The sequence below is a fragment of the Mustela putorius genome, unplaced genomic scaffold (assembly GCF_011764305.1).
Source record: "Mustela putorius furo isolate JIRA1106 unplaced genomic scaffold, ASM1176430v1.1 tig00003858_pilon_pilon_pilon, whole genome shotgun sequence".
NCBI lineage: Eukaryota > Metazoa > Chordata > Mammalia > Carnivora > Mustelidae > Mustela > Mustela putorius.
In genome coordinates, this window is record NW_025422010.1 from 41,563,043 (window position 1) to 41,582,495 (window position 19,453).

The following is a 19,453-nucleotide window of genomic DNA, read 5'->3' on the forward strand; positions in this document are numbered from 1 at the left end:
AGGAACTAAGGGTCTTACTTGTATTGGTGTTGCAGACATGTCCCATCTGTGACAAGTGCTCACCAAATGTTATATGTGGTAATAAATGGATTTCTACTGCAGTCATGTGTCACACAGGTCCTCAGATGACCTTATAAGCCCCTTGCTTGGAGGGGTGTACAGCATCGTATATTTCTCAGTAAGGCCTCTCTGTCGGAACCTCAAGTGCCGGGCACTTAGTAGGTACTTGGAAAACATTGGTGATCCGGTTAAGTGATTCTGAATTATCCACTGCACTGAATTCTCCCAGCCACCAGGTCCCCCGTTCTAACCCTTAGCATGGCCAATGGAAAATTAATTGGTTGCAAAGTGCATATCTAATTACAACATCCCGCCCCTGCCACAGAGACGTTCAAATGTTAATTATAACATATGCATCTCAATAACAGACGGTAGCATTTCATGCAGCATTAATAACGCCACATGAACCGCCCAGTGCATACACAAAGCTTCCTTTTATCTGCCATTAGGACAGACTTTGCACTTTCAGCACGGAAGCCTTCGTGCCCCTGAAACCAAACGTTTCCCTGCAAGACTGGACCGTGCCTAAGTCCTCAGTTCTCTCTACAGAGAGGTCCCTACCCAGGGCCGTGCCACGGTCGCAGGGAGGGGGCATCGGCCGGCGGGTTTCGGACAGTCTCCGCTGCGTGCGCCGCATCCCCGGCGTCCCGGCGGCGCCCCGCTCTCCAGGGCCCGCCATCCCGGGAAAGAAAGGCGGACTACATTACCCAGCAGGCCGTCTGCCGCCCTCTTTCCTTTCAAGTCTTTGCACGTGGCCGGAGGGGAGGGAGGGGCCGGGACGTCACTCTCCTACATTCTCTTTCCCTGTGTCAGAGCAGGGATCTTTTTTTTTTTTTCCTTCCTCTACTCCCTCCCCCCCACCCGCCTCGCCCCTCCCTCCCTCTTTCCCTTCCCTCCCTCCCTCCCCTCCCGGTTGGGTTTGTGCGCTGGGGCGCCGATCCCCTCCGCAGCCGGGACGCGCGGAACTCGAGGCAGGAGTCGGCTCTCTCGAGCCTTCTCCCTCCCTTCCCCTTCCCTGCCCCCTTCCCCCACCCCCGACTCGGACTCGGAGTGGCGGCCGGAGGAACCCCGAGGTGAGCATCCCCCCGCCCGCCCCCCTCTTTTAGTCAGCTCGGCTTGCGGATCGATTCGGGGACCCGCCGGGAGGGCTGCGTGACGTGCGCGTGCTTATAGATAAACCCGAGAAAACCGCCCCAAACAATTAGCCCCCTTCCCCCTCCCTGCGCCCCCGGCTGCCCGGCGTCGGCGCCGATCCTCCGACCCCCTCTCGGTCGCGGACCGGACTCCACGATCTCGCTCCCTCCCCAGGGTCGCCCCTTCCCCGCAGGGCTCCCCGCCCAGGGGGGAGCCTTAGCCTTGGGGCTCCCGAGAAGAGGGGGTTCTCGGGGGGCGCACGGCTGGAGCCCGGCTCGCGTACGAGCCGCGCAGTGTAGCCGCTGTCATGTGCCGGGTTCCGAGCCGGGGGGGGGGAGGAAGAGAGCGAGCGTGATTGCTCTCCCTTTTGTTTTGAAGCCCGCATTTGCTGAATCAAGCAGTTGCTTTAGTACCAGCCAAACTTGCAGCTGTTCTGACCGCGCTCCGCCGAGGTAGGGAGCGCGGCCCTGGGTGGCGACTCCGGGCCGGAGGCTGCTGCGCTGGAGGGACCCGGAGAGAGTGTCTCCACGCAGCCCCTCCCTCCTGTGGTGACTGATTGTGTCTGTAGCAGCGGCCGTGCGAGAGTGTGTGCGCGCCCGTCCCCGCGAGCGCGGGGATGTCTGTCGTCTAGACAGGCGGCACCCTCCCTCCGTCCCCTGTGAGCCTGCGGGCCGCGGGGGGCGCGGGGGATGGGAGCAGAGGAAGAACCCGAATCGGTGCAGCCATTGCGGTCGCAGTTGTGGACATTCCCTACGGTGGTGATTCTGTTGGCTTTATTATTATTCCTGTCGCCGCGGTGTAATTGGGCCTGGGGAATAGATCCGCCCGGCCGAGCAGTGGTTAAGTTGACAGGCTGTGAAAAGCCTGCTCGCGGTGGCGAGTGACCCGAGTGGCCGCGGGGTGGGCTCCGGCCCGGGCTCTTCGGGACGACGAGCAGGTGACTGTCCTGGACGCGGGTTGTGGGGGGCAGGGAGGGCAGGGGGTGGTGGTTCGGTCGGCGGCGGCGGATGTCCGCGGCCCAGAGGACCACGAGCCCGAGCCCGGGTGCTTCTGAAGGAGGCGTCCCGGGGACCGCGGGTGAGTTGGTATGTCTTAACACTGACGTTAAAAGACAATCGGGGTTCGGAACCCCTCCTCTGGTCGGCGTTGGCTGCTGGGTTTCGTGGAGTTTTCAGGGCTGGGGTTGGGGGCCGGGTGTGAGCAGGGAGGGGGTGCGGCTTGTAAAGGGGAGGGCTGGCTGCGGGAGGCCTGTGTGTCCCCACCCCGAGGAGCGAGGCGTCGCCTCCCCCGCCCAGCTGTTTGTGTGTGTACACACCGCTCTGGCGTGTGTGTGGGGGGCGGGGCGTGGAGGGGACAGAGCGCGGCGTAGTGGGGACTCGCGTGGGCCCGACTACCGGGTGAATCGTCCCGCCAGGCCCCTCGCGGTCCCAGTTGGGGTCTTAGTCATGTGTATGTGTCCGCGCGCGCGCGCGCTCCCGGGTTACTTGGACTGGGGGTCTTGCGGCTATGCGACCGGGGAGCCCCTGCAGCTGCGTGTGCGCGGAGTCGGAGAGGGAGTTCCCGACTCGAGGTGGCGCGGGAGACCCGCCGTGCCTCGCTCCGCGGCCCCAGTGCCCCCTGACTCGGCGGTGCCGGGCGCAGGTCTGGCCGGGCGGGGAGCTAGTGCGCGCGTGTTGCCGCCCCCCACCCTCCCGACACGCTCGGGTTGACCCTTGCTCCGAGGCTCTCTGTGGCTGCGCGTCCCCGCGCGCCCCGCCGCTGCCTCGCGGACCCTGGAGAGGACCAGTGCGCTCTGCGGGGCCCCTTCCCGTTCTTCGTCCTGTAGACGGTGGGGGGCAAAGGCTGCCCGGCCCGCCCAGTTAGGGCGCTGCTGCCCGCGCCGCTACCGGGTGCCGGGCGAGTCGCTCGGCTTCGTCGCTTTCGCCGCCGGGTCTGTGCCGCCGGGAGATTATCTCCCAGGCTAGGGGCGGGCGCGCAAAGGGAGGACGCCGGTGGAGTGCGGGCCCGCGGCGGCTGGAGTCTCGGGAGAGCGAAAGTGACACAGCACGAGCGCCGCCGCCGCGGGAGCTGGAGGGGAGAGGAAGGAGCCGCCCACAGCACGGGGAGGGGCCGCGGGCTGTCCGGGCCCGGTCCCTCCTGCCCAGCGCGGGGTCTGGCCCGAAAACCTCGGGAATCCCAGCTTCGGGCATGCTCAGCCAGCGCAAGGCAATGGTCAGGCTTTCCAGAAAACCCAATCATATGAGAACAGAGTGCGCCGAACAAACGGTTAGGTGTGCAGTACCTCACAGGACCCACTCAGGTCGCCTGAGGAAACTCCCTTTGAGTATGTGAAACAGGATTCGATTTACACACAGATCATCTCTGGTGTGTCAAGTGTCTGTCCTAGATAATGTACGCTTGTAGGCAGGAATTTTGTAACGCATTCTGGGGTACAGCGTCATCGGTGATTAACAGATTTCCATAATAATAGGATGTTTGTAAGACAGCACAGGACGTTTCTCCCCCCCATCCCCACTTTGAATCATCACATTTATTAAGAGGGTCCTATGAGGTAGGGGGTTATTAACCCCATTTTACAGATAAGCCAGCTGAGACTCAGAAAGTGCTGTGACTTGCCCAAGGCCTCTCAGAGGGGGAAGAGCTACTTTCTCCCTCTCTGTGGTCTTGTGATTTCTCTTCTTAGCCTGAGGCTTTTTATTCAAATAATGGCCACTATGGGGGGGGGTGTGTTTGGGTATTTTGTTGTGTTTTGTTTTGAGATTAGGTGTTGGAACCCCAGGAAGTACTGAACCTGGGTAAGGGCCTAAATTATACTGGTATTTCTTCTTTGCCAAAACAATGTTGATTTGTTACCAGTTCTAGTGAGAATAGCCATTAAAGAACAGAAGTTGGCACTGCTGTTATTATTATGCATCTGATAATTTGTTAATGGTGAGCGGTTATCAGCTTTGATACACGCACTGTACCAGAATCATACCATGTAATAAATCCATACGGCATGCGTGTTTATGTAACACCTGTCTGTGTTCCTGTGAGTGCGTTCATGGATTCAGTGTCCTTATTGAATCTACAGTTAATTCTTTAGGTGCTGGTTTAAGTGTAGATCCTGGAGAAACCATCCCAGGTGATCCTGCCCTCTGCTCTGAAAAGAGCAAAGAGCTCCTACATGCTGGTTGTATTTTTCAGAGTTCATATGCAGGAAGGTTTTCAGACACAGCCTGGAGGGTTATTAGGTTTGGCCAACTAATCACTCAATTACAACTATGTATTGAGTACCTACATGTTTCTGTACCTAGACGTGTGTGCAAAGAAAATTGAATACATAGTGCCCTCCTGGCAACAACATATTCTAGCTGCAGAGATAAATGTAAGATTTTAAGTCCAGCATATGTTTATTGAACACCTATCTTAGGCTAGATACTCTACTGTGTTTGGGGCACACAAAGATAGTGTAGTAGAAATATCTACTTTGTAATGCAGTAAAACAGATGATTCACAGCCTGCAGAGGAGAACAAATCATAAATACTTTAGAGCACTCACCCTGGGACTTAGTCAATTTCACACTTGTTGGTCAGAAGGGACTCCTAATGCCAGTTCCTTTCCAGAGCAAATGGAGGAGGAAGCAAGAAAGGAAGAACAGCCTTCTGTCCCTTGTTACCCTGGGCTTCAGGCGGTCTGTACCCTCCCAGGTGGGCCTGAAGGTATGTCCTTCTGGGGAAGTTAGGCAGTCATCTGCTGAAGTCAACCAGCGGAGTGCTAAGCAGTGAGGAGCTGAAAGATGGTTCTCCATGGTCCTGCCCCAGCTCTGCAGGGCTCCAGTGGGTTTTGGTCGGCTGCCTTCCGTGCTATTCTAGGGCTTCTGCCGAGGTCTCACTCAAGTCCTTCCTGGGCTTAGCAGTTTCTGTCTTGCATGTCGGGGTGGATGTTTTCCTATGGGTCTGCTTTTTATCTGTTCATTTCCAAATTCACCTCTAGGGTCCCTGACACGGTCTCTGTTTGGGGGTCTACTAGCGTGGTTTCAAGGTTCCATTGTTTGTTGTTCAGATGATGAAGGAGGAAGCAGGAGGTGGTAGGTAGGATGGAGAGAGAGTCCCAAGCCCAGAGAGAGAACAGGAGGTTCAAACAGACGGGTGAATCACAGTTGTTGGGAATTTTCCAAATGTGGTGGCATTGTTACATAGCTTACTGATAACATGGCAGCTTCTTTTGATGTTCTTTTGTGGGGGGGGGATCCTCTACCTCTCCGCCTCACTGCCAACTCAGTCACTTCAGCTCAGCTGTTCACATTCAGGTTTTTCTCTCCTGCCCTTCTGCCCTCCTGCCTCGAGCTGCACACAATTTAATTTAGAACAGTGCTGTGTTGGTGGCCTTCTCCCTGAATTATCACCATGCTATCGACATCTGCCTCTTATTTCGCAGTTAAACCCAGGCCACAGCTGTGGTTCAGAACAGGGAGGGGGAAACAGATACATCTCCAGATTAAGCACCCACATCCAGGACGGGTCTAACCAATGAGCTGATCTCCATGTGAAGACCCTGAGGCCGATCAAGGTGAAACGACTTGCCCAGCATCACTGAGAGCCCTTGGCAGAGTGGGACAAGAATGTTCAGATTTTGATGCCGTGATCAATTTTCTTTTTCCATATTGTGGTGCTTTCTGAGACAAGTGGGGTTCTTACTTCCCAAAGAGTGAGAATGCTACCTCTTCTCTGCTTTCTTCTGGTTCTGGGAAAGGCTCTCGAATTCACCTCTGAGTCTCGAGGTTCCTTTCCTTTGAGACTGCCCTTCTCTGCCCTGCCTTTCATCTTTGGCATCTAGGAATCTGGCTGAGGGCATAGATTTATGAGAGGTGGTAAACCTGGGGACTTCCTGGGGCACTTAGGTTTGGCCTTCCCTTCCCATGGCAGGGTCCTCAGCAACCTCCCAAAACTGTTTGCAAAGCTGTTATGTATGTGCATTTTTCTAGGAAGAGGACCCACACATTTCACTGGATCTTCACCTGACTCAGTAAGGACAGAAACTACTGGCAGGGATAGTGGAGTGGGGCGGGTGGCTGGTTGGCAGAGGAGACTACATTTGTTTTGGGTTTACAGTTTGTGAAGTACTGCACACAAGTGATCTCATCTGCTTTTTACCATAGCCCTGCAAGGCTATCAGCATTATTCCCATTTTGTATATGAGGAAATCGGGCCTCCAAGGTTAGTGACATGCCCAAGTCACAAGGAAGCAGTAGAGCAGGGATTGGAACCCGGGTCTTCAGACTTCAAATCCAGTGCCTGGGGCTGGGATGGTCATCATGTCACATCATCATGACAGTTTTGTAAAAAAAAGTTTTTAGAACTTTTTATGTCCACCATTGGTTCATATCCAGCATGGAGTCAGCCCCAGGTGCTGGCTAACTTACTCAAGGATGGAATGGAGAAAGTAAGGAAGACAGTTATCATAGCACTGATATGTAGATGGGGCCAACGGGAATGATTTTGTGGAAGAGATGAATTAGGGAGTTGGTCTGAGGTCCCGGCAGACCTAGAATCGGTTTTCAGTTGGGGCAATGGCCCAAACGTCTGTAAAGGGGAAACTGTGTGGTGAGCATAGTGGTTGAGAAAATTCTGAGGGCCTTAGAGTAAAAAGATCAAGGGGCTACCTGTTCTAGAATCAGAGATTGGGGAGGGCTTCCTAAGGGAGACAATGTAGGACCTGAAGGCAAATGGATGAAAAGAAGAAACCAGCAGGAGAGGAGACAGAAGTGAGAAGGAACAGTGTGTGCCTAGGAGGGGTGACCTGAGGCTGGGCATAGCCAGGGATTGCTGCAGCAAGGTCAAGTTCAAAGGTGGAGAGGCAGACATGGACGGCACAGATCCAAGAGAGCCTGCCCCAGGGAGGACGTTGGCTGTCATACTGCAGGTAGAGCACAAAGGATGGGGCTTTAAGCAGGGCTGAGGCGCGCTGCCCTAGATCAGTGGGGAATGTGACCTGGAGCCCTGAGCCAGGAGGCCACTGGGCTGATGAGGCAGTGACAGGTTCCATCTAGGATCCAGGTCTCAGGGGATGAAGCCTGGAGCCAGGGCCGTGGGTAGAGGGATGGAGGCAAGGCTGTGCATTAAAGACATTTGGGGACTAAAGTCTGCAGTGACTGCTTAGCTCGGAGGAATAAAGGAGAAGTCCCAGGGACTCGCAGGTTTCTAGCCTCACTAATGGGGTGGAAGGCAGCCTTTACCCAGGGGTGAACTTGCGGTTGTCGGAGCATGTCGACTGAGGCTGGGGTGAGAAGGAGGACCACATGAACTCCGTGGTAGATGGTGTGTTGTTGGATTTGAACTGCGGGTGGGAGGGTCCAGTGGAGCTGTCTCCAGGAAAACAGTGTGCAGGGTAGCAGCCCGAGGAAGATGTGTGGGCAGGAGCTACAGTGATGGGAGTGGGAAAGAGCTGCTTGGGAGCGGGACCTCGCCAGGGGGCTGCTGTAGACAATAAAAGACCTCTTCCTCCCATTGTCAGAGAATCCTTTGTCATGCCCAGCCGGTGGCCCGCTGTCGTCAGGGAAGCCAGGGCGGGGATGCTGTGTCATGCTGGAGGCCCAGCTGGCAGGATCCAGCGACAGCTGAGAGCACACTTCAGCTGGGAGCCTTTAGAGTGAGGGGAGAGGCGTGTTCATTTTTAACATCCGCGGTGAGCGGAGCCCGGTTCCGGGCGCTCAGGGCGTGAGCAAAAGGGCAGGGAAGCCTGGCCCGGATGGGGACAGAGGAAGCCTCGAGAAAGCTTGCACTCCCTGTGCAAGTCGTAGAGGATGATTTCCATAGTGGACCCTTGGCAGATACTTCTCATTCCTTACTGCACTTGGAGAGCTGATGTGTTTTAGGCAGAGCTCAGGCCGTTTCAGTTTTGAGTCTTTGGGGCCTGAACGAGCCGCACACAGTAGGTGTTGCACCTGCAGTTGGATATCTGCAGGGATGTGGCCGGCGTTCATTGTTCGGCGTGGGAGGCCAACCAGGGAAAGTTCTTGTGAGCAAGTCCAAAGAGGGTATCCCAACACTGAGTTAAAATATTTTTAGTATCATAGTGGAGTAAAAATCTTGAAAATCGTCCAATTACCAAGCACCTAGAAACGCTGTATAAAATATAACTAGCATCCTTTCGAAGAAGAGCGGAGCTCATGGAATGGAAGGGAACTACCCAGGGGACTCGAAACTGAGAGCGGACAGTCGGCTTCCACTCGGGCTGGGCCAGTCCTGGGGGTTGGAGTGTGAGGGGTGGTTGCTAGTCTCAGAACCAAAGGGGGTTGAGTCCTGGCAACGTCTCCTCCGGGAGACCAGATGGGCGTTGGAATGGAGGGCCCTTCCTAAACTGGGTCCCTGCAAAGGTTTTCACACTTGGAGAAAGGAGGGAATAGACATCAGCCCATGGGCATGGATGTGGGGGAGGGAGAGCTTGGCAATCTTGGCCTGGATTTCCCCACGCCAGTGAGGCAAAATCAGCCCTGGAAACAAAATACCTTAGGCCTGTTAGGGCTTCGGATGTCCACCACAAATGTGACCTAGAGTTCCCAAGAGGACGAGTTAGCAGATAAAGCGTCCAGGGATCAGGCTACCCCAGCCGATGGCTCTCAGCTCCCAGGGGCAGCAGGAAGATTCTGGGATTCCTCACCCTTCACTGACTTGAGTCTCCACCACCTTGGAGAGAATACTGAAGGACCCAGGTGGCCTGAATGAGTGACAAGGAAGAGAGAGAGGCCGGAGTGGGAGAGGAGGACAGGTGGGAACCTTTCAAAAGGGCCTTGGAGACAGCTGCACACCTGTGGAGGCGTGTGCAGGGCCTGTGAAGGGCTCTTCCCACCCCAGGGCTTCATCTCTGAGCAGAAGCTTGCAGATAAGCCCGTCCCAGAAGGCCAGAATGTTCTCCCTTACCATTGACTCAGGACAAGTCTCCACAGAGGCTTCTGTCCAAGTTATCCCAATGGGTACCCTATGCAGACTCCAACTGCTATGGGTCCCCCAGTCTGTGTACCGCATCATCTCCCCCATGTCCAGTTTCCTGGAACTTGAAACTCGGAAACAACTTAGAGTTCCCCATTCAGTCTCCTAGCCAGTGTGGTTTCCCTGGCTTATCTCGCTCCAACGCTTCCCGCTACCCGCAGCCAGGAGCCTACTGTTCTGTGAGGCAGCCCCTTCCCTCATTCGAAGCCTTTTGCAGTTGGAAAGACCTTCCACAAGCCTCAGGCAGCACCCAGCCATTTCCCCCCATGGCCCCTTCGGCTGTTGTGATTTTCCAGACCCTTCACCATCCTGTTGGCTTCCGCAAGAAGGGCCTTAATTTATCAAGCTAAGATTCTGTAAGAGAGCGTCCAGCCAAGTCCCATCTAAACTTACTGAGCACCGAGGGAGTTTTTGCAGATTGCTGCGAGATTAGCCGAGCTGGCTGCATAGGCACAGTCTGTGATGTAGAAGTTTGGAGAAGCTTTGGCTCCGTGCTTTTCAGATTCATATGGAAGAAGCAACAGCATACGCTGCAAATTTCTTTCTCCAGCACCCAGAATACACTGCAGCTCATAAGCTTGTAAGTAAGTGACTCCAGGATCTGAGGCCGGGAGCTGGCGTTGATGGGGTATCCCTTTATGATGGGCACTGGCCTAGGCGTCCTCCGTATGCCTCCCTGAGTGAAAGTAAGGTCTGTGAGGGAGACAGGCAGAGAGGCAGAGGCGTGGAGATGCCTAACAGTCCCTGTGACCATTGAGGCCCAAAGTTATTCAGAAAGAATGTGTGTGGTTCCCTCCAGGGTGGGTGGAGCTCCAATTCCCAAGGCTGCTGTTCCCTTTTAGGGCCTGCCTGGGGGTTGGCCCTGTCATGATCTCACCGCTAGTTGAAAAGCCACAATATGGCGAATATGAATTCACTATATTCGTGGGTCATTAGCTGAGACACTGAAGAGTTTGAACATATCTTGATGTGTCCCCAGACTGGATGGTGTTCACAATCAAAAATATTTTTTCAGGCATGTAGTTTATCTATCTTGGGGTCTGTCTGCAGTGCCCTGGGCTGTCCTCAGGGAACAAAAGGTCTTCTGCTCCCTTGTATGTCCAGGATGGTTGGGGTCTGTGGGATTCATAGATCCCTTAGGCACCATGTTGAGTTCGGCAGAACATGAGTTGCCTGAACAGTGAGGTTGCCCCAGCCAGCTGGATGTCCAGATAAACACGGCCGGTTTCACACAGGGCCTCAGCTGACAGGGCCCAGTGGCGAGGGTCAGGGATTCTGGGAAAGCACCCATTTTCTTCTCTTCCCCCTCCAAAAGTTGTTCCTTATGCTGGTTTGCCTCCAACCTTTTAACTTAAGGCCCTTACTTCTGTTAACATTTGGTTCAGTTTAGCAGACATGTGTCACGTACCTGCTGTGGGGCAGGTGAATTCGGGGAACCTGGCAGGGTCCCTACCACCCACCTTCATTTTGGTGGGGAAGACAGAATGGCCTCATGTTCGTATAATGTGGGAAGTCTTGGGTAAGAGGAAAGAAAAGTATGCTGAAGCAGCCAGCACAGGGCAATGATACTTCTTTTGTCCAAATGCAGAAACATTTCAGAGTGAAAGGAGTGCTATTAATAATCATGTTGGGACACAGATATCACCTGGGCCAGTCCTGGGCCAGTGGGGGCTTATGGCCACATGGACCAGGGATGTAGTGTGGGTCATACCTGACACCGTCATCACTCATTTGCACTGCAGGACACACAGGGTGATGATGGATATAGTGCCTACAAAGAAACTGATAACTGCTTCCCCATTTTCTTGAGGAGCTGGAGAGGAAAGCATTTTCCGTGGGGACTGTGGGCTTAAAATTCTGATGAATCTTAGTTTTCCAGTCACAAGGATCTGTCATCTGTCTCACCCCGATCTCAGTTTTGAGGTTGGAGCTGGAGGTGGAAGTTTGGAGAGCTGAAAACCACCTGGCTTGTAGGATGTGCTTGGCGACAGGTAAAAGAACACTGGACTCAAAGGGCTTAATAAACAAGGTGTTTATAGACTAACGGAGCCAGAAGTCCGAAGGTAGGGGTTCTAGAGTTGGTTAATTCAGTGGGTCACGGATGATTTCAAGGAGTTCATCTAACCTTACAGGCAAGCATTTTCAGCATTTTGGCCTTTATCCTCCAGCTTGTCTCCTCATGGTCATAGCAAGGCTGCCCCTGCTCCACACATCACCTGTTCTCATGTAACTGTGTCTGAGAGTGGGTAGGAAAGTGAATTTCCCCTTGAGTTTTAATTTTTCAAGCATGGACACCTTTCCCAGAATCTCCCTGCTAGAATTTCCAGCAAGTGCCATTGTAGAGAAATGGGCAGCTACTAAAGCCTTAGCTCAATGGAGGCTGAGAAAGCAAGTCTTGGTGTTTTCTGCCTCATCTATGGGAAGAGGTGAGACTGCTTGCAAGGGAATGGGGAGGAGAATCATGGTTGGGTGAGCATTGATTAATGTTTGCTTCAACAAATTTCAATATGATTTTATTGACTTATTTGGGGGAGTTGTCAGCTTTATTGAGAAATAATTGTTTATACCTTAATATAATTGAAGTGAAAAAAATGTACCCCCGGCTCTGGCAACTGATCTGCTTTCTTTCACTATAGTTTTACCTTTTTTAGTGATTATTATTTCTTAACTCACGGGTGTTGTTGGAGCATAGGACCCCAGGTATCTAATGATGCCTTTTGCATGGTCCCAGTAGGTGGGTTCTGTGCCTTCTCCCCCTGCCAGTAGCCCGTCTCCTCCTCCACCACTGGGACCAAGGGGAGACCCTGGCAGACAGAATTGTCCAGAGGCAGGGAGCCTGTGTCGCAGGTGGCCCAGACAGCAGGACTGAGGGGCCGAGGCTCTGGCTGGTTGATGGCAGACATTGGTCACCTTTGAGGATAGCTATGGGGTTGAAAGAAGAAATTGCTCCTTAGTGTGATATGGATACCTTAGGTCCTGCAGAGTCTTGTCTGTACTGATTGGGAAGTCTGGCCCTAAAGAAGGACACTATCTCCCCTTCCCCAAACCTCTGTCCCCTTCATACAGACAGACAGCCTGGGCCATAGGTGCCGGCCCAGTGCCCTGGGACAAATCCATCCCTGGTCAGGTCTTTATACACTCTGCTAATCTGGTCAGTTTCATCTTCCCCTCCACCTCCGGACTTGGTCTGTAAATCTTTAGGGCACTTGGCATGTGCTATCACTCCCACCATTCCTTGGGGCCTCACCTGATCTGTTCTCTGAGATCAGAAGCACCTTGATGCTATCCTTGTCTGAGTCATCTGCAGATAGATCCTAGGACGGTGCCTGCCACAGGGTCCATGCTCCGTGAAAATACATTTTTTTACAGCAAAGTTCATGTTGGTAGAAAGAGGAAAGGCACTTGTTGCTCTTGGCCATCTCCAGATTTAAAACCAGGTCATTGTGGGGGCAACATGGGACCCTGTGTGAGGTTTCTGGATCTCTACTTAATCCTTCCCTAAAGAGGAAGGAAGGTAACCCACCATGCTGTTAGGGGTGAAATTGGAACCCCCATTACCTCGAATAAGATTGTGTTTGGAGACAGAGCCCTTAAAGAGGTAATTCAGGTAAAAAGAGGTCCTACGGGTGGGCCTTAAACCAATACAACTGGTGTCCTTAAAAAAGGAGCACATGGGGGGGGGGGCTGGGTGGCTCAGTCACTAAGTGTCTGCTTTTGGCTCAGGTCATAATCCCAAGGTCCTGGGATCAAGCCCCACATCGGGCTGCCTGCTGGGCAGGAAGCCTGCTTCTCCCTTTCTCACTCCCCCTACTTGTATTTCCTCTTTCTCTGTGTCTCTCTGTGTCAAATAAATAAATAAAATCTTTAAAAAAATTTTTTTAGAAGGGCATAAAGACAGAGGCAAGAAACAGAACTAGGACACCTGAGAGATGAGGACAGAGGGGGAAGGCGGCCATCTACAAGTCAAGGAGAGACAAGTCAAGGTTTTCCCAGAGGAAACCGTCCATGCTGGTCTTCATCTCGGCCTTCTAGCCTCTGGAACTGTGGGAACACAGAAGTCTCTTGTGTAGGCTTTCCTAGTCTGTGCTACAACTCCACGTGTGTGTGTGACTCCCAAACCTGGACTTTTCTCTCTGAGCGGCTGTGTTTGCACAGCAGGGAAGATGTCTCTCAACCCAGGCATTGAACAGGTGGTAGTTCTCCTGACAACCCTGGGCCAGTTTATTTGTTGGTTATTACAGTTAGGAGTACTTAGTGAGCCCTTCACTTGTGTTTCATTAATTAGCCTTCACAGCCTCTCTTCTATAGTTGAGAAAAGGAAGGCACAGAGAGGGTAAGTAATTTACCCTCGGTCACACAGCTCCTAGGTGATGTAGTCAGTTTTGCTTGAGTTTTGCCTCTGAAGCATCACCCACAGAGATGGGCAGGTTGTGCTGAGGTTTCCTTGCAGTGATCTGAAAAGGTCACTGGTCTCAGGTCTGCCACTGGTGACCTGGGTGACCTTGGGCAACTCACATCATGGTTGATGTTTTCTCCTCAGTGACCTCAGGGATTGGATGAAGAATTATCCAACATCCCTGCTTGTTTCCCTCTGAGGTCCCCAGTGCTCCAGAGTAGGGATTAGGTCCTCAGCCTGGACTGGCGTAGGGAAGGAAGGGTCCCTGTGATGTCATCTTTGACATTTGCGTACACCGAAGACAGCAGCTCGGGAGCTGCCTTATTTGGCCATTTGGACGAATGGCTTGGCAGCTTGCTCCTTCCCTATAGAATTAATTTTTTCAATAAGGTAGACATTATCTCTGCCCCATGCCAGGCCCCGTTCTAGGTCTGTTAAGGATGTGGGCTTTGAGTGAGACCCACTGAAGGGGATGGGGAAAGGGTTGCTGGGGAGTCATGTAATGTGTTTTCTTCCTCCGGGTGAAACGGAAGTGGTTGACTGTGGCCACATTCATGCTGGAGAGAAACCAGCCATGGCGGAGGAACCTTGGGAGCCCAAGTCCTCTGCATCCTGGCCCATCTGGTTTCCATTTCCTGTTTGAGCCAGGTGCACGGCAGGTGCGGGTGAAGGTGAGAACAGGGCGAGAACAAGGTGAGAACTGGGATTCCACAGGCTGAAAATGGGTCAGTGAGAACAAGAGGAAGGTTGGCTGGGCTGCTTAGGGACACTGTTGGGGACCTGGTTTTAACCCAGGCAGCACCGCTCCTGGTTTATCCTCATAGGGTTTTAGTGATTTTTTTTAGTTACCCCATTAGAGCCAAGTTTATTTAATGTATCTGTAATGGATTTCAGACCCAGAAAAGCACTGTGTCAAGTTTCTAGTTCCCCCATGGCCTGCGCATGATCTCCACAGTTCCCGAATCCCCATGCCCTGGCTCCAGCATTCAGAGGCCTTCAGATCCCAGTGGGTGTGAGTTCACTGAGCAGGCTGCTTGCTGTGGATGGGTAACTGTCCATTATCACCTCGGAGCGTGCCCTTGTCAGAAGCACGGGGTCATTACTCCTGATGTTCTTGAGAGTTGGCAGGGCTAATGTGCTTCTTCCATTGGGGAGACCGAGGCAAGAGAAACCAGTGAGAAAACAAATTAAGGGCTGGTTCTCCATTCAGGAAGCACCCTTAACTTTTATGCGTCTGAGTAAGGCATTCATTCTTCCGATGGAGTATGGGCTGATTTTCATTTGACTATCTATGACTTGCAAAAAATTACAACTTTTAAAAAATTTACAACATTTAAATATGCCTCCAAGGGGAAGAAAAAGTCCGTGGAACTTGTGATCGCACTGTTGCTTAACAGGATGCTAAGTTTAATAAAAAGTCGATACAAGGTCAATAATAATATTATAGCCAGTGATAGGAGCAGGACGGACAACTCCAAGGTCGTGAATTTTGGGAAAGGCTGCATAAGCAAGTTGGGTTGGGTTTATGTCACTTGGCATTGGGACAGTTTTGAATAATAGATGTTCCATTTCAGCCTGAGGCTACCTCTTTTCATGTACCAAGTGTGGGTTCCTAAATATTTATTTATTCATATAAAACATTTATATATATGGCCGTAATTTGTATTCATAAAACATGGTCATTAACTGAAGACAACCTCAGTAAATATTTTTGTAAAGCAAAGAGTCCTTTTATACAGTCTCCAGTTTTTTTCAAAAGCAGACGTTTTGTAAATTTAGACTTTCTAAACTGTAACTTCTGTCATCCAGGATTTTGATAACCAGAAACTTCTTTTTTTTTTTTCTTTTTAAGACAAGGATGTCATACATCCTGCTTTTTCATTTTTTTAAGATTTTATTTATGTAGGGGTGCCTGGGTGGCTCAATGAGTTAAAGCCTCTGCCTTTGGCTCAGGTCATGATCCTGGGGTCCTGGGATCAAGCCCCCCATCAGGCTCTCTGCTCCGCGAGAAGCCTGCTTCCTCCTCTCTCTCTCTCTGCCTACTTCTCTGCCTGCTTGTGATCTCTGTATGTCAAATAAAAAAGATTTTATTTATGTATTTATTTGTCGGAGAGAGAGAGCACACAAACAGGCAGAGTGGCAGGCAGAGGCAGAGGCAGAGAGAGAAGCAGGCTCCCCACTGAGCAAGGAGTCTGATGTGGGACTCCATCCCCGGACCCTGGGATCATGACCTGAGCCGAAGGCAGCGGCTTAACTGACTGAGCCACCCAGGTGTCCCAACCAGAAACTTCTTAATTGGCCCTTGAATAACCTCAGCACAATGACAGTTAATATATTTAACTGTCAGAAAGGTTTAGCATCTCTTGTGCTATGGTAAAGAGTGTTCTGTTTGACATCCATTCACCAACCACTAATAAATACTCTTGTCTAAAGGTAACTAAGAGGCACATTTTACGTCTAACTCATTCCAATAAACCCGTCAGAGTTTTGCTGCTCAAATTCAGGTCATCTGTAAGAGTTACCCTGAAGTTGAGATAATGACTTATCCCACTAGACTCAACATTTTTAGGCCAGTGTCATCTCTTCCACATCGTGAGCCATGGTGACTATATTTTCTGAATGAAAAATCAGGTTGTGCGTTTGAATATGTGAAATCAGGACTTCTCTCAACTGGCATCTTATGTCTGAATTGGGACTCTGGGGTCTCATTCTCAAATTTGTTGTTATGCTCATATGAATTAAAAAAAATTTTTTTTTGATAAAAAATATTGGCCCTATCTCCTGAGATATACTTTCCCTTTTCTAGTTCCCCCCAAAATATCTTCGCACCTTATGATTCTGCTCCCAATACGATGTGTGTATGGGATTTCCACACCACCAAGCAATCCCCTGACACCAACTGGGTAGTCTACAATCGAGCTCCATTCTGGCACTGTCTCCCTGGAAATAGGTCAGATCCCACAGGTTAAGGACTTAGTCCTACAAAATACCTCCTTTTCCCAGAGATAGCATCAGATCCCAAAGGTTAAAGGCTCAGTTCTATAAGACCCTCCATACTGCCACCCACCCCCAAAACACACCAGATTCAGACACTGTGCTTCTGACTGACTATAGATTGGAGGTTCCAATGACCCTGCTCCTTAAGTTCCATTGGTTTGTTACAGTGGCTCCCAGGACTCCAAGAAACATTTTGCTTACTAGGTTACTGATTTATTATGGAAGGATATAACTCAGGAACAGCCAGATGGAAGAGATGCATAGGGTGGCATGTATAGAAAGACCCCAGAGCTTCCATGACCTCTTGGAGCATGCTGTTCTCCCGAATCTTCATGTGTCCACCAACCTGGAAGCTCTCTGAACCCTGTCGTTGGGTTTTTAGGGAGCTTGATTACAGAGGCATGGTTGATTAAGTCTTTGGCCATTGGCAGTGGATTCAACCTCCAGCCCTTCTTCCATCTCCTGAGGTCAGGGGGTGGAATCGAAAGTTCCAGCCCTCTAATCACAGGGCAAGTTCCACGGCAAGGAGCCCCGTCCTTAGGTGCTTTCCAAGAGTCCCCTCATTAACAGAACCTACTTTGGGTGGAAAAGGGCTTATTAGGAATGCAAGACCTTTTTCTCTCATAAATTCCAAGGGTTTTAGGAACTCTCTGCTAGGAACAGTAGATGACCAGATCTGTGTCTGTTATTATAAATCACAATATCATATTCCTTTCTCTGCACAACAGAATGTGAAATCTGGGGCCTGTATTCTCATCCCAGCCCCCAGATTCCTAACAAACAAAACAGTATTTTCTTGAGTTACCCGTGGAAGTGAATAACTTTGTGACCCGAGCAAGCAGTTGACATGTAAGAGCCTATTCTAGTTCGTATGGCTATGCAACACAGCACCCTAAAATTTAGTGACTTAAACAAAAAGAGTCATTAATTCTGCTCATGAGTCTGCAATTTGGGCAGTGCCCAGCAGATGCAGCCTGACTGTATCCGCATGGTGTCCGCTGGGCTGGCTCAGGCCGCTCCCAGAAGATCTCTTCCAAGATGGCTCAGTCCCATGGCCAGCAAGATGGGCCGGCCATCGGTTCTTCTCCATGGAGCTGCTCGGGCTTCCTCTGAGCATGGTGGCTGGCTTCCAAAGTCAATGTCCCAAGAAACAGGAAGGAGAAATGGCCGATTTCTTCCAGGCTGGGCCTGGACGCTGGCTCACTTGTCACTCCCACATGCTGTTGGTCAAGCGGTCCCTGAGTCTGAATTCCTGGGGAAGGGACAGAGACCCCGTTTCTTGATGCAACCAGAGTCAGACATTCTGGGGGTCATGTTTAAACCACCAGAGCTGGTCTCACAGAGACGGAGCACCCTTCCTTCTCACAGACCCTCACCAAGACGCAGATTTTATCTGCTCATCACCATGGTGTGTGGAAGGATGAAGAAAGAAATGTTTCTAAAACCCCTTTTGTTCGGTTTAAATTCTGTGAAGTCCCTTTTATATTGTAGTTCTGTAACAAGTGGCTTGCCCTTGTCGTGGGTATGGGGAAGGGGCTGTACTTAATCACTCCCAGAATTCACTGAAATAAGGACACCCGGGCCCCTGGCTGTCCTGGGTGGGACCCTTCCCCTGCATGGCAACCCACTTAGCGTCCTTCTCGGAACAATCCTACAGTGACAAGCTCCTGGGCTGCCGGCTGGGGGGCTATCGAGATGAATCATGGGACACCCCTCCCCTGGGCCTCACCTTCACCGAGCCCAGGGTGTGTGTCATAGATGGAAAGTGGTGGCCTCCGTGTCACTTCTTGCGGTGTGCTCTTTAACTGGCAGAACACCACGAGCATGTTCTGAATGCAGGGTTGATTTCTCTCTCCCTTTCTGGGCTCCATTTTCAAACAGGGCCTAGGAGGGCAGAGACCTTGGTTCCAGCTGTCAAATAACTCCCTGCTGTGTCCTCCTCATCTGTAAAGTAGGGCATTGGGTCTAGTCCAAGGGTTGGTAAATACAAAAGGCTCACAGACCCAAGCTGGCCCAATGCATGTTTTTCTTTCTTTCTTTCTTCTTCTTCTTCTTCTTTTTTTTTTTTTTTAAGATTTTATTTATTTATTTGAGAGAGAAAGAGAGAGCGTGAACAAAAGTTGGGGGAGGGGCAGAGGGAGAAAGAGAAGCAGACTCCACGCAGGGCTCTGTCCGTACCAGGCCCCTGGAATCATGACCTCGGCCAAAGGCAGACCCTTAACTGATAGAGCCACGTGGGCCCCTCCCCAACCCTGCCTGGTTTTCTAAGTGAAGTTTTACTGGAACACAGTCCCACCTATTGCTGGGAGCGTGTCGGTGGCTGGCCCTCGCTCCTTGCAGCAGAGACTGTATGGCCCACAAAGCCTAAAATATTTATCCTCTGGCACTTCACAGAAAGTTTGTGGACCCCCTGGTCTAGAAAAATGCTTTTCAAACTAAATTTTAGCCACAAAATTGTTTCTTCGAATAGCTTTTAACACTTTTATTGACCAGTAAATCAATTCTAAAATTTGCTGTATGCCAGGTACTGTACCAGGTGCTTTAACAGTATCAACGGGTTTAATCCTTATAAAACCCCTCTGAGGTGGCTGTTAGTATCCTCCCCGTTTTAGAGAAGAGAAAACTGAGACAGGGTTACCAGAGAGGTTAAGTAACTTCCCTAAGATCACACAGCTGATGAGTAACAAGAGCAAGATTCAGATTCAGCAGTCTGGCTCTGGAGTCCATGTACCTACCCACTGCTCCATGCTGCTGCTCCCTGGTGTTCCCCTGTGATGACTGGGTAGAGTGGGGCCAGCTGGCTAGAACCGAGGTGGGGATGATCAGTTTTTTCCCCTCATACCGTGGCTCCTCTCTCTGCCCACAGGGAAAATCATACCTGATGATCTCAGGAAG

General features: G+C 51.4%; 1 protein-coding gene across 5 annotated transcripts in view; it reads left to right on the top strand.

Moving 5' to 3' along the window:
- Positions 1-894: 894 nt before the first annotated feature.
- Positions 895-19,453, top strand: part of CTIF (cap binding complex dependent translation initiation factor) — a 279,877-nt gene continuing 261,318 nt past the window's right edge. For 3 of the 5 annotated variants that reach the window (XM_045065609.1, XM_045065610.1, XM_045065611.1), the window contains exon 1: positions 895-1,133. The gene's annotated coding sequence lies outside the window, so the exon portion shown is untranslated. Of the gene's footprint in view, positions 1,134-1,424; positions 1,647-1,668; positions 2,132-19,453 lie in introns of those variants that run through there. The other 2 variants (XM_013055911.2, XM_004752187.3) reach the window with 2 other exon arrangements.